The 14,212-nt window shown below is 43.2% G+C and overlaps 1 protein-coding gene across 5 annotated transcripts in view; it reads right to left on the bottom strand.

The window, feature by feature from the left end:
* TAOK3 (TAO kinase 3) overlaps positions 1 to 14,212 on the bottom strand; it is a 1,265,547-nt gene that overhangs the window by 878,928 nt on the left and 372,407 nt on the right. For all 5 annotated transcript variants that reach the window (XM_078667094.1, XM_078667097.1, XM_078667098.1 and 2 more), the window contains one exon: positions 13,255 to 13,336. The gene's annotated coding sequence lies outside the window, so the exon portion shown is untranslated. The remainder of the gene's footprint in view (positions 1 to 13,254; positions 13,337 to 14,212) is intronic.

Raw genomic sequence — 14,212 nt, 5'->3', positions numbered from 1 at the left:
AGTGCCGCCTTGTCTTCATATGTAACCTCGGATGAGGACTGGCCCTTTTACTTCTGTTGTTATACGGTATGTCTTTTTTAGTCTGTAAGCACTATTTTCTTTAACAAGTTTCTCATACTCCAGGCACGACATGATTTCCTGTAACATTCAGTGTCCCACGCGTGTTTCCACTTTCCAAGCAGCCCGGGACAATGGCAGCCGCTTCTTTGAAATACAATAGGTCTCTGTGAGAAAGTGCCATCTTTCTTGCATGGTATGCCCCCACTTTTTGCTGAATGGCTGTTGTACTTTGACTGAGTGTGCCCTGGGCTCCTGCCAATCAGATCCCCAGGGCCTGTGTTCCTAACCTAAAACTGTATTGAAGCTAAAACACAATTAGAATCTCTGGCCACATGTCAGCCCCTGGTAAATTGTACCATAGCTACCCAGGGCATTGTCCCCAGAGAATATCCCTAAGGGCTGTAGCACTTATTGTGCCACCCTTAGGGGCCCTACACCCTGACACACACACACTGCTTTTGCAGGCTGAGTGTCCTGGTGCAGAACTAAACAAAGAGTCGACATGGCACACATCCCTGTGTGCCATCCCCACAAACCCACTGCCCTGGCATACATCAGTCACTCCTCTAGCTGGGTTCCCTATGCCAGTGGTGTGGGCACAGGTGCATGAGCTCTGTGCCCCTACAGTACCCAGGGTCATTCCTGGGCATTGTAAGTGCAGTGATGCGATTAAGAGTATATGGTGCTGGGAGGTTGTCATTACAAACTCCACAGCACCATGATGGCTACACTGAAAACTGACAAGTTTGATATCAAACTTCTCAGCACATTAAACCCACACTGATGCCAGTGAGGGATTTAATGTAAAATGCACTACAGAAGGCATCTTAGAGATGCCCCCTGAAACCTAACTTACAATCCACGACCTGTCTGAGAAGCTGCCTAGGCTGCCACACAGCAGACATGTTGCTGGACCCCTGGGTGGAGAGCCCCCCGCAACAATGCACATCCTGGGCAAGGTGCCAACTCTACCCCTCAGGTGGGAGTAGCGAGGTGAAGCACAACTCCGGGCTCCGGCCATCTTGAAGATGGGGAGCCCTGCCCAATCAAAGATAGGCCCCCCTCCCTTAGGAGAGGAGCTGGATAGGGGTGTACTCAACCCAGGGCAGGCCCTACCTGTAACGCCCCTAAAATTAGTATTTAGGGGCACCCTGAACCTTCCTTCCTCAGATCCCAATTTCGAAACAAGAAAGAAGACCAAGAAGAAGAAGACCTGCCGTGCAGTTGCTAACAAGAGGACGACACCAAATGACTTGGCCCCAGCCCTACCGGCCTGTTGATCCTTGAACCTGCTCCTGTTAAATCCCGGCGTCTCCTGCGGTCAGCAACTTCGAGAACCCCGGAGGAAATGCCTGCCTTGACCCTCTTAGAGACTGGGACTCCCATGAGCAGTGGTTCTGCTCAAACAGCAATACCCCTGGGTGCCTGCCAGGAACCGCGCATCCAGCACACTCTGCACCCCCCGAGCTCGGCCGGTGCCTGGGTGAACAAAGACCCTAAGGACGTCCCCCCGGCAATTCTGACCTGGAATCCGGTGCCCAAGGACCCTCCTTGAAGACCCAGACGATGCCTGCAGCCTCAGAACCAGGGACCCCTCCAACCGCGACCAGCAGAGGGTAAGATTTCCAGACGTCAAAAGACACCACTGCACCCGGCACCCCGCGGCCTCCTGTGCCCAACTCCGGGGTGCCTACCTATTCTCCAAGATCCCAACTTACCTCTCTAAGTTTTGGTTGCTCCTGAAGAATCTCCGTCCCCGAGCCTGCAGCCTTTGTTCCCTTTTCAAGATCTCCATTGAATAACATTGAGCGCTCGACAGCTCAAAGGCACCCTGCACCCAGCCGCCCGATTGCCTCTGGCAGTGCAACCTTTGTCCTCTCCTACTTCCCCACTCGCCTTGAGCAAGTGACCAGGAGCCCAGCTCTCACAGTCGCGTGGCCTGCTAGCCAGCACGCATCAACCGAAGGCCCCCTGCCTCTCATTGGATAACATTGGGCATAACTACCTCTGCCCCCGGCTGCCCCTGTACCACTGAGGGTGTACCAACTGTACCTACCTGACCCTGGGAGATCCGAGTCTATGCCCAGAACCTTAATTCTACCAGTCGAGTACTTACCTAAAAGCCGATAACTTTCTTTTCTGCCATAGGCTAACATTGACTGGTTTCACTGGGAAATTCTTCCAAGTGTGGAGTTTTGGAACTTTAAAATATTCATCTAAAATCAGCCGAACAACAAATTCCGATTTACTCGCCTGTTGGCAGGAGCGACCTCAGTGCTGCATCTTTGAGCCCAAATTTAAACAAAAGTTTTACCTCTGACACCATTGATCATATACTCTTATTTTTTAGCACAGAAGTCCCTTTTATTGACTTATTTTTATTGCTTTTGTGTTTTTTTTATTCCATTATTTGCTTAGGGTAGGCTTGTTAACACTATATACATGAGATACCTTGACATTTCATATCTTAAAATTTTGCACAAAAATAAATACAGAGTATCTTGATTATTCAAAGACATGTAAGTGCAAATTTTACATATAGGTAAACATCAATGTGCTTACTTTCATTTATAGAAACAAACAATACAATACAGAAACATGACCCTATTAATGTTTCTCAACTCAAAAGTCCTACTATACTACCAGAGTTGGGGTCAATTTCTCTTGGTAATTTTATCTATTTGGGTCCTTATAAAGTTCAGAGCCTTTTCTTAAGGGTGAGCCAGCTGAATAATCTAGCTCCACTGCGTTAATTTAAGCTTCTCAGTCCAAAACTCTTTCACTCTGATACTCTATAGTTAATGCCAACGCGTTTCGACCTCGGTGAAATATGGACCACTTATTCTGTGTGAGGTCTTCCTCAGGGCACGGTGTGTTGCGTAGGACCGTTTTCTAAATTCTATCGATGTTCAAATAAAGGGGGATAAAATCACTTTTATACTTGTCCAATGTCCCTCGTTCCAATATGCTGCGGTCGCTCCCGGCGTATATCCTAGTGTCGATAGATCCTTTGTTCTGGGAAATGGCAGTTTATATCAGTGATTCTGTATGACGTAATCTCCGTTCGGTTTCTTAATTCTGCAGATTTTCTTGTTGTGTCTTCTGTAGGGATCCCTTCTTACTCATTCGTTTTCCCTCTTAACGCGTCTGACCTCATTACTGTGCGATTGTCCCCCCGACAGGCATCTTTGAGCCCAGTACTGACCCTGAAAAGTAATTCTAACCGTACTTATCAGTAACTTGAATTTCCTTCCATAGGATATCATTGCCTGCTTTTTCATGAAAGTTTTTAAGTGTTGATTTTTGAAACTTACAAATATTCTTTAAAAATCGTGCCAACTATAAAAACATAATTACTTGCCTGTTTTAGATAGATGTCCCAGTGCTGAACCTAGGAGTCCAGCACTGGATTACAAAAGTAGCGTAAACATGCTTTACTTGCAAACTGAATTTCCTTCCATAGGATAACATTGGTAATTTCAACTGGAAAAGTTTTGAAGTGTCAACTTTTAAAATACAATAATATTCCTTAAAAATCACTACTGTAACCAAAACGCTTTTACTTAACTGTTTACAGGACATGTCCCAGGACTGAATCTAGGATCCAGTCTTGAGGTTAGACAAGTAATATACAAAGAAACTAATTGCATTTAACTAGAAATTCCCATTAAGCTCAATGTTGGATTGTGTTTGAAATTGGGTTGCCTATTGTAACAAACTAAGTCTATTGTATTCAAAGAGTTTATTGCCTATTTGAAAGTATTTAACTCAAGGAATCCATTCTGAGAAAGTATATTTTGATAACTTGTTGGTTTTAAAATAAAACTATATCTTCTGATACAAAACAATTAGCCTAGAGTTCAGTCAGTTCTTGAGTGTGTAAGACCATTTGCTGACTGGGTGTGTACAACAAATGCTTTACACTGTCCTCTGATACTGCCATACTGTTCGACCAAGCTACCACTTTAGAGAGTAAGGTTATATCTAACTTTAGCCTCTGCCAAACCTCTGGGGACTGTGGTCTCTGTATACACTGTACCTTACTTTGGTCCAGTATATACAGAGTCACTTTCTTACAGTCTCGCATTTACAAAAGTTTGAAGTATTGGCATTGTAACTGTCTTGCCTTTTTTTATGTGTTAATCAAAACAGATAAATAAAAGGCATTGTCATTAACAATGCCAATAGCTTAAACTCTCGCAAATGCGAGACGTATTGCATTGCAAATGCTTGTTTTAAATGCACGTCCACCACTGGGTTAGGTGAACCTGCTGGCTGTCTGAGCCGGCAGGCAGAAAAACAGGTGCGGACTGCACCCCACGTAAGACAAACCTCTCCCGCTTTCCCAATGAGTAGGAGTACCTCCTGTTCTGTTGCCCAATAATTTCGTATCAAGACTTTTGTACTATTATCTTTCCGACATACCAGGTTTCCCTTAAGTATGGCTGGTCAAAAGCATAACTATAGTGTTGTGCCCGCTTCCAGCCGATAAAAATGATCCTCGGCTCGGTGCCTCCTGCCACGGAGGTTGCTTTCTCCCAGTCGCCGCTATCTGCGGTCTGAGCAAGTGGTCGCGGCCACGCTCAATACAATGCTCATCAGTATGGTCGGATATAACGTAAGCCCCCCGTACAGCAGCGGCGTGCTGCACTCAGTAAACGCCAATAATGAACAACGCCAGTAAGAAAATCGATGCCCCTCGGCTGCTTCCCCTAAGAACGAGTTTTTAAAACAGTTTCCAGTAGGCGGCGCTGGGTTCTCATATGTTACGAACAAGAAACAGCTGAACACAGAGGCGCAGTAATAAGCCCTGCGTCAATGGCCCACTCTGGATGGCGTATGTTACAATAAACAGGAACGGGTTAGCGCCCTGTTCAGTTCCACTTCTTTAACATTGTTTTCTATTCGCCCTCTAATCTCCGTGTCTTTGGCGAAGACTATAGCGGTGAGTCAAGTCTCTTATCTTCATGTAAAAGGGTGATTGTATGAGCATGCGTGTAATTAAATTCTAATTTCAACTGACAGTTTGAGCTACAACCGGAGAAACTCTATGTTTTAACTATTACACAAGCCTTACAGAGACAGCGAACATGTTCAAGCTCCGGCAGAAAAAGCACACAGATATGTTTACTGTAGTGATGTGCCGGCCTGGCCTGGCCTGTGAGGGGCCTGCACAACAAATCACATCACGGCAGATTTGGTTGAAACGAGATACGAAATAACTCCCAGGGAGGCCTTCCTGTCACACCCTTCCAAAGGTGGGCCACACTTAATCTTCCACTCCCAGAGTCTGAAGTAAGAAACAGACACAGGCATTCGTTGACCGAGTCATATCTCCAGGTCATCCTCCGTGAATCGAAGCGTTATTCGCCGTGGTCACCTCAGAACTCTAGCCTAGTGACCGCGCTCTCCATTTCAATCCTACAGATGAGTGGATCGGAGCACGTAAAAAATAGTGAAACACATTTGAAATGTCCAAAATCAGACATGGCCTCCCGTACTTCAAATATCCACTCACCCTTAAAAATCATTCATTCCTTCTTCGACTAATATCAAGCACGCGGGTTAAAAAGAACGTATGACAGCCAAGATCTTTACAAGGAATGAAGTCAAATGAAGAGTAGCGACAAAGCCACCACGATGAGTAACTTGTACTCCTACGTCACCTGCCACCATTCCTCTTATGCGTGGGAAGGTTTGCAAGCACAATGTAGGAAGGGAGGGAGGGAGGGCGGGGGAAACAGTCCTAAGACTTCAGCAACCGCTGTTAATCATACCATTGTAGAAATCCGCACTGTGTCCCTAAATTAGGATCCAACATATGTTTCAAAAAGTATGAGGACACAGCAGATTATCTCCTGCCAGAAAACTTAGCTCTTGTTAAATAAAGAGATGTGAGATTGCAGGACATGAGATGATGTGCCTAAAGCGAGGTAATAAAACTCTTAAAAGCGTAAAACAGACTTTGCATCATGAAAGATGAATGGCATAGGTAATTCTAAATAAAACAAGGACTGACGAGAAATAAAAGGCTCATTCGAGCAGTTCATGATTACATACAAAATAACGAGGGATTTCTATAGGCTGCGGAATCATTAGAAGGGCACAGGAAGTTTATAGTAAATACCTCAGCATAGGACTGTACCGATGTGCTGGAGGTCTCAAGACGTGCCCAAATTAGAGAAACTGAAACAAACGTTTGTACGGCCGGTATTTAACCCTGAACACAATACATATGCTGATACTTCAAATAAATGTTGGTTTCCTACAGTATAGTCACTGCTCTGCACCTGGGCTTGTTGGGTAATTCGGGGTTCCCTGAAGGAAGCCCTAATGGCCATGAAAAATAAAATGGTATTCCTGATTCAAGAAAGTCCTGAGGATTTTTGATGGGGGGTACGAATGAAGGAGCTAGATGCCTTCTTTTATTTTGGCGCTATGTCTAACAGCAAAAATGGTCAGAGTCAGTAGATGGTACTTGATGTGGTTAATAATAGTTATCAATAGGATCACTCCTGATTACAGAGAACCAACAATGGTTTCTTTTAAATTACTGAAGGAACTCCTGCTCAATCATTTGGCAAAAGAGCCCTGGACATGTTTAGAAGAATAACAATGGGATTCAAAGACCAATAAAAGAGAAATCAGCCTAAGGAGTTCTTACTCTATGACAAGACATTCAAGTATTTAGGGAAAATATGAGGGAGTTTGCTGGTGCAAGTGGGTGGAGTATGAGAGAAAAGGGAAACAGAATTTAAAAATTTAAAATCAAATAGACTTTGAGATACACAACTTCCATGAAAAGTGCATTCTGCTCCTGCAGTTCGAAACAACTAATGCCCAATAAAATGACACAACAGTGTTTGATTTAATAATAAACTGATAAGTAGTCGACAAGTATTTCAGTTTTATGTCAGCATTTCATTTCATACTGCCATGCAGGTCTTCAAAAGGTAACCCCACTAATCGCCTGAATGTCTGAAGGGAGCATAAAAATAGTTTTAGCAGTATAAAGTTCCATAATTCTTGGGGGACCATTTCCATCATTGCCTACTCTGACACAACAGTGGCAGGCACGTTTTGCAAAGTACGCTCATAGTTTTCCCGTGAATACTGGTCAACCCCATGACAAACAGCAGGCCAAATAAAATCAAAGTGGTTGTTTGATCCTTTTCTCACACACTTTCAAACCGCGGAAAAGACATGACTTCACAGTAACGCCTACTGACCACCCCTTCAGATACTCCACTATCCTCGCCCAAAAGGGATTCAACTTTAGTAATAATCAGGTAATATTAACAAATTCAAGTCCTCTGCTTCCAAACCCCTACTAGGGCAACCTGCCTCACTGCGAAGCTTAACTCCACCGAGTATTTTTACGATTGTTTATGTCCTGTGCCAAACTTCTGACCTAGATACGCCCTACACATTAAGTGAGACTTGCCCTCCTTGACGCTGCAAGTCTCAAACTTGCTTTGTAAATAGCTGTAGTTTCATTTCTGCAAAGACCCAAACCCTTCATTTCTGTCTTACATTATAGTTTTCTCATCTTCTACAGACATTCAGTCAATTTGACTCTAGCTATTGATGCACTGCTAGCATGGGAAAGGTTAGTCTCATCCTCTTCGTTTGGGTGGGGGGAGGGGTTGAGTAGAAAAGGGCCATTTTGGACATAGTTACCCCCCACTTTTTTGCCTGGTAGGTGGTGCAATTTTGACTGAAAGTGTGCTGGGTTCCTGCTAACCAGGTCCCCAGCACCAGTGATCTTTCCCTAAACTGTACAATTGTTTCACAATTGGCAAACCTTTAGGGCCCCTTGTAAGTCCCTAGTAAGTGGTATCCATGGCACCAAGGGTATTGGACCTAAAGGTCCCGAAGGGCTGCAACACGAAATTGTGCCACCCCAAGGGCCCCTCACCAAGCTCATGCAAACTGCTGTTGCCTGTCTGTGTGTCTTGGTGCCGAGAAAAATGAAGAGTCGACATGGCACACATCCCTTTGTGCCATGCCTGCCAGCTCTACATGTGGTATAGGTAAGTAACCCCTGAGGCAGGCCTTACAGCCCTAAAACGGTGCACTATACCCCTATGAGGGCATATCAGCGAGAGTGGATATGTCCGGGTGGTATCTAAGTTCAACCATAGGTATTACCAGGGCACACTGAAGTCCTAACCAGTACATGGGCTTGACACTCATCATTATGAGTTATTTTACCTTCAAAATCCATATTCCATTTTGCCACGAATATTCATTGATGGTTCCTTAACATATACCTGGATGCTATGTTTGTACTGACATAACGTGGCAATGAACACTTTCTTTTCTACATTTTGTACTTATAGGGCAGTTTAAAAGGCACATGTGTTGACTCAAGTGTTGCAATCCTCAGACAACATCCCGATTCACCTCATTAAATTCAGCTCATGCTAAGTCATAATACTCACTATAAATGCCCCCCAGTCAATATAGAAGAAGCCTTTTCAGCATCTAAACTCAACAGCACAAATGGCTTGCAGTTCCATCTCAATTTCATTAAACACTGAGAAGATCCTGTGCAAATTCAAAGTTGTATTTCAAATTGAAATAATTGAGACCAATGGTACAAGACAAATATGTACACCTCTTTGCCTAATTTCCCTCATTTTTACAAGGGACTGTGTCCATTCTTACCATCACACCGGGCTACAGACGCACATTCCATCGAGTCGTTAAAAGATTGCCTCCAACATTGTCCTGTTGACAAGTAAATTACCCAAAGAATAGTAAACTCCATTGAAATCCATTGCTTTGTATGTTTTGCTACCTGCCCAGGAGCTGTTTGGTTATATTATTCAGTGCTTCACAGTACATAATAAGTCTTCAGGGCTTGGGGATGTAGATAATATTAGAAGAATTGAGAGAGCAAAGCTTTCAGAAAGTTGACCACACTGTGATAGGATTTTCAAATTTGCCCTCAAAAACTGATTATAGCAAACACAACAAGATGACGAACGGTGTGATGAAACTTTTGAACCACTCACCCTCAGTCAAGAGATCTGGGTTTAATCCATCATTCTTTTGTTCACTATGCCACCCCAGTTTGGACCCAGCCATATGCAAATCAGTCTTGACCCTGCTCCTCATGGAAATAGTCCAGCCCAAACTGCCAAGCCAGGCCCTCTCTGGATCGGAAGCAGGCACCCTAGGTCTGGTTTTAGGGTATCACACCTCATCAGCAACACTAGCCTGAATCCACTGGCACATTGAGCAAGGGACTCACATCTGGGCGTACTCTTGGCCACTTAGGGCGAAAATAGCAAACAAAACAAGATAATGGACGGAGTGATGACTGGTTTGCATTTGGCTGGGTTTAAACTGAAATAGCATGTGGAACAGAAAAACAATGGGTTTAGGCCCAGATCTGTGTACTGGGGTGAATGTTTGACATTGTTCAACATTATGTCGATCAATTGTTCTTTTCTCCCAAAAATGATTGGCCCATAAAAGTACAGGTGCATGTTCACATTACTAAAACAAGCATTTGCAATGCAATAGGTCTCGCCTTTACGCAAGTATAAGCTATTGGCATTGTAAATGACAATGCCTTTAATTTACATTTTATAAACTAAAACATAAATAAAAGTTATTGAGATTTAAAATGTCTATACTATAGCTAAAACTCATGTAAAAGCGAGACCTATTGCATTTCAAATGCTTGTTCTATAACGTACATACACGGTGCAGTCCCAGAAGCACAGCGAGGCCTGCAGGTGGCGCCCTTCGTGCCATGTGAACCCAACTTTGTGGCACTCATTTTATCACCCTTAAAAGGAATGTGACCGCTCTTGGAAGGTATTCGTACCCGCAACCTGACAGTTTCTGTTGGGTCTGAACCCACTGATCATCCTTGGTTTCACAGAGACACTAGTAGAAATTAGTATTTGAGTTTGGATGTGGTTCTTCACAGCTGAAAGGATGTGGGAGGGGCTCTCTATGCAATGTTTGTTATTTTTGCTATTAGTAAGTATAACTATTGTTGATCCGTCTTGTGTTTTCCGCTCGTGTCAATGGTGTAACCTGATATATAATAGCTAAAAGGAGCAATAAAGTGAATTCAAGGTAGGGACTAGTCATTTACAACCCCCCCATGTCCAGTAACCAGTCCCGAGGTGGGAGACAAGACCCCTGTGGTGGATTCTTTAGCCAAAGTGAACTCGGAGAATGATTTCAACACTTACTTGTACATTTTGTGATGCTGGGCAAATCAAGTGATCTCCCTCTGCTGTCCTACAATTACATTACCTGCCACTGTTTGGGGCGGTTACAAACAAGCAAACCCCCAGTCTTCCTTTGCGCATCACAAAATGTATGTTTACAAAAGAACGTGACGTGTGCCTTGACCGCGCCATCCCTCCCTGTATTCTGTTATCTTCAGTGCCCACAACGGGTTCCCAGCCGCCAGGCAGCTTGTTATATAACAGAAATAAATGAAAAATAAAATAAAATGATTCCTTTCTTCTAATTGAAATGACCTATTTACAGCGCATAGAAGTACTCACGTTCGAAAACAGCACTGCTCAGATGTTTACTCATTCATCCCTTCGCTTTCATGCACTTCTTTACACACCTAGCCGAGCCCACCAGAGGCCCTTCTCGCTCCAGGACCCCCGTGTCTCTCTCCACACTGTGGAAAAAAGTATTTAGGGATCTCTGAATGGCAGCTGTTGAGCTCGCGCGGCAGAGATGCCAAGTACACTGTGCCCAGAAAAGCGTGAGAATGAGAAACTTTTTGCCATAGCTGTAAAAACAAGCTACAAACTGAAAATAAAACGCTGCGATGTGGGCACTCGTGTGTCTGTGTGCGTGTGTATGTGTGTGGGGGGGCCTGTATGTGCGTGCGTGCATGGGCACTTGTGTGTGTCTGAGAGAATGCAGCGTGGGGAAGCCTGTATGTGCGTGCGTGCGTGCATGGGCGCTTGTGTGTGTGTCTGAGAGAATGCAGTGAGCGCGTTCGCATGCGCGTGCTGGTTTCAAATCGCCTCCAAGGCGATGCGCGCAGCCAGGATTGTCTCCTGGAAAGGAGACACGGCCACAATAAGTTCTCGGCGGAGACGCGCTTCCGCGCGTTCAGCCGAGCCCTAAAAAATGAGACTTCAAATTTAATCACCTATTCAATTTTGAATTATATTACCATGCTTGCAAATCAATCCACTGAACATACCAAACTTGTGGTGGCAAATGTTCATCAGAATTATTGTCCATTTCTTTGTAGTTTTCTCAGTAACGTAATCTACGACTCTTGTTATATGTCCTGGAGGTTCTAGTCTGTTGTCCTCATTTAACATTTATGTTCAACTGTTAACTAAACTACCTGAGGAAATGAGGACATTTGTTATATGCATGCAAACGACACACATTATCTCCTATGTACAAAATTAAGGTGTAGAAATGCTAACAGTTCTATTCTAGTGTTAACATGGACCTCTATCCTTCACAGTCAAATGATTCAAATATGAATGGCAAAACATTTCTTAAAACGTAATTCCTCCAAAACGAGTACCTAATTATTAGAGACCCACCAGCCGTTTGGCTGGACATGATGAGCCAATGTCCGCCCCCTCAAAGGTAAACCGAAACTTGAGAAAAACTATCAATGTAGTTATAAATGGACTCACTAGTGTCTACGGTTGCCACTACATGCGTCTGGCACCTCAAATTATTAAGAAGTATTTTACTATTTATTGATAATTACCTCCACATACCGGTTGTAAGCACTTTTATTGTAGCTCGGCTGGACTACAGTAATGCATGCCATTTGAGCCTACCCGGCAAGCTGCTGAACAGTTTACTACTGGCCCAGAAAGCTGCAGCTCGTATACTAACCAGTACACCATGTATTTCACCAGTTCTCTGAAAATTATATTGGCTTCCCATAAAAACAGCATTTATTAAAATCTTTAACACTGATGCACAGGATAATTCAGGTATAGCTACCTAGATTTTTGGAAGGTAATGTCTAACTTTGCAACCCTTTTCAGGAAACAAGGGACCCCAAAGGTAATTCACTAGGGACCTTGGGTGATTAAGCGTTACCAAAGACAGAGGGCCCTAGAAAACAAGCATACATCAATTGATTAACATAAGCTGAATAGACAATATGTTCTTTGTCCAGCCGGACAGAATTTATTTTTCAACAATATGCTTTTAGTGACAAGATATTTAGACAAATTTACAAGTGGAGCGCGACCTGCGACCCACACATACAAAACAGGGAAACAGAAAATTGGAAGGGGGTTCAGGCAAGGAGAGGGAAAGTCTGTTTTCTATTTTTCTTTTGACAGACTTGATTTTGTGTTAGTACCACTGTGCATTAAATCCACAATAATAAGTGCCATGTGGTACAATAGTGTCGACGTTTCGATCCCCTAGCTCAGATACATGGGATCATCTTCAGGACAGTAGCTATACAATTGCCTGTCAACTTTGCAACCCTGGTACAAATGGGGGTGGTGATGGACGGAGCATCTGAACCAATCAAACACTCACACCCAGTCAACAGATCTGGGTTTAATCCATCACCGTTCTTCAGCCCACTCTGCCACCCCAGTTCAGACATGGCCATATGCAAATCAGTCTGACCCTGTGCCTCCTGGGAAGAACGGTGATGGATTAAACCAAGATCTGTTCAATGGTGTGAGTGTTTGATTGGTTCAGATGCTCCGTCCATCACCATCCCCTTTTGTACAACTTTGCAACCCTGGCAGTGTGTTATGATCGTAAAGTACAAATGTGCGTTTTGTCCATAAAACTAAAACGTATACTTCTGTAGACCAGGCATCTTCAGTGATGGCAGTAAAGGAATGGAACAATCTTCATGAACCGCTGCAAAGAGTACCAGATTTAATACATTTTTGTAAAATTTTAAAATCCTATTTGTTCACCATATATATTTGTATCTTTCCTAAATCCTGATATTCCCGGTTAGCAGCAAGAAGCTTTTTGAGTATGTGCGCTTTACAAATACAATGCAATAAAATACAATGCAGTATAATCCCTGTCAACAGCCAATTTATCCAGCTCATTGAGGATTTTCTTGATAAAAGCCTAGCTAAGCATTTCAATTATCCAACTAAGACAAACGTAGATAATAGTTTACTGGTGTTACAGTGCATTGTGCAGCAACAGCATACTATGTTCATTAAAAGTTACAAGTACCTTATCATTTGTGGCACAAACCATGTCAGTGGCTCAGTCCATCTGCTATAGTGGCATTTCCTTTCATGGTTCACAGGTCCTTCTATTAGAGAAAAAATGAAATGAGAAAGAATTACTCCGACTAATCCACCGAAAGGTGGTTCCAATATTTTGTATGCATTATCTTAGTACACGTGGCATACTTAGAGAATGTCCTCAGAGTTCTTAAACAGAAAACAAAAAATACCACGCCTTATTTTATTTATATTGGTCAGGCACAGAATTTAAAATGAGGACCCCTGTCTTAGATTACATGTTCTCCCAACACATTTTTTGCATTATCTTAAATGCAATGAGAACTTATATGTAATCCAAGGTCACATGTAATAAAGATTCAAAAGTTGTAGTTGAGAGGAACAAGTACTATTCCATTTGCCTCGACCTCTACTTCAGTTACAAGTTGTGGAAAATATAGCATGAATCTGCACATCAAAATAACGTCTTAAAAATAATCTTTCAAAATATTTATTGTCTGATATACAACAAGGCCACAATATTCACAGTAACTTTAACCTATGGAACCAGCAGGAGAAGGTGAACAAATTGCACGAAATAGCCGTCCTAGAGAGACTTTGATAATTATAATGACATACTCTTGCTTTGTAGGTCTGGCATTACCCAAAACCTTTTGATTAAAAAAAAATGTATATGCATAATATACTTTGTAAAGGGGTTTTCAGGCATCTGTCAATCCATTGGTGTGTCATTCACATTTTGCTTCTGCCCACAACAGGATGGGGTCCGCCCATTTCAGCCACTGAAAAACTTCACTTTGAGTAGCGCTGCATTTTGCTCTTTTACAAGGGGTACATCTGCACACATAACAGTTCTGTTCAGTGCCAGTGTTTATTTTTAGCCCTCGCCTAGGCAGTGCTTGTGCTATGTCTGCTGGGCTTTTAAAAACACCGCCCATTTTCAA

The sequence above is a fragment of the Lissotriton helveticus genome, chromosome 11, assembly GCF_964261635.1.
Source record: "Lissotriton helveticus chromosome 11, aLisHel1.1, whole genome shotgun sequence".
Classification (NCBI taxonomy): Eukaryota; Metazoa; Chordata; class Amphibia; order Caudata; family Salamandridae; genus Lissotriton; species Lissotriton helveticus.
The sequence above is the reverse complement of the archived record's forward strand: the minus strand, read 5'-3'. Positions and strand labels throughout refer to the sequence as shown.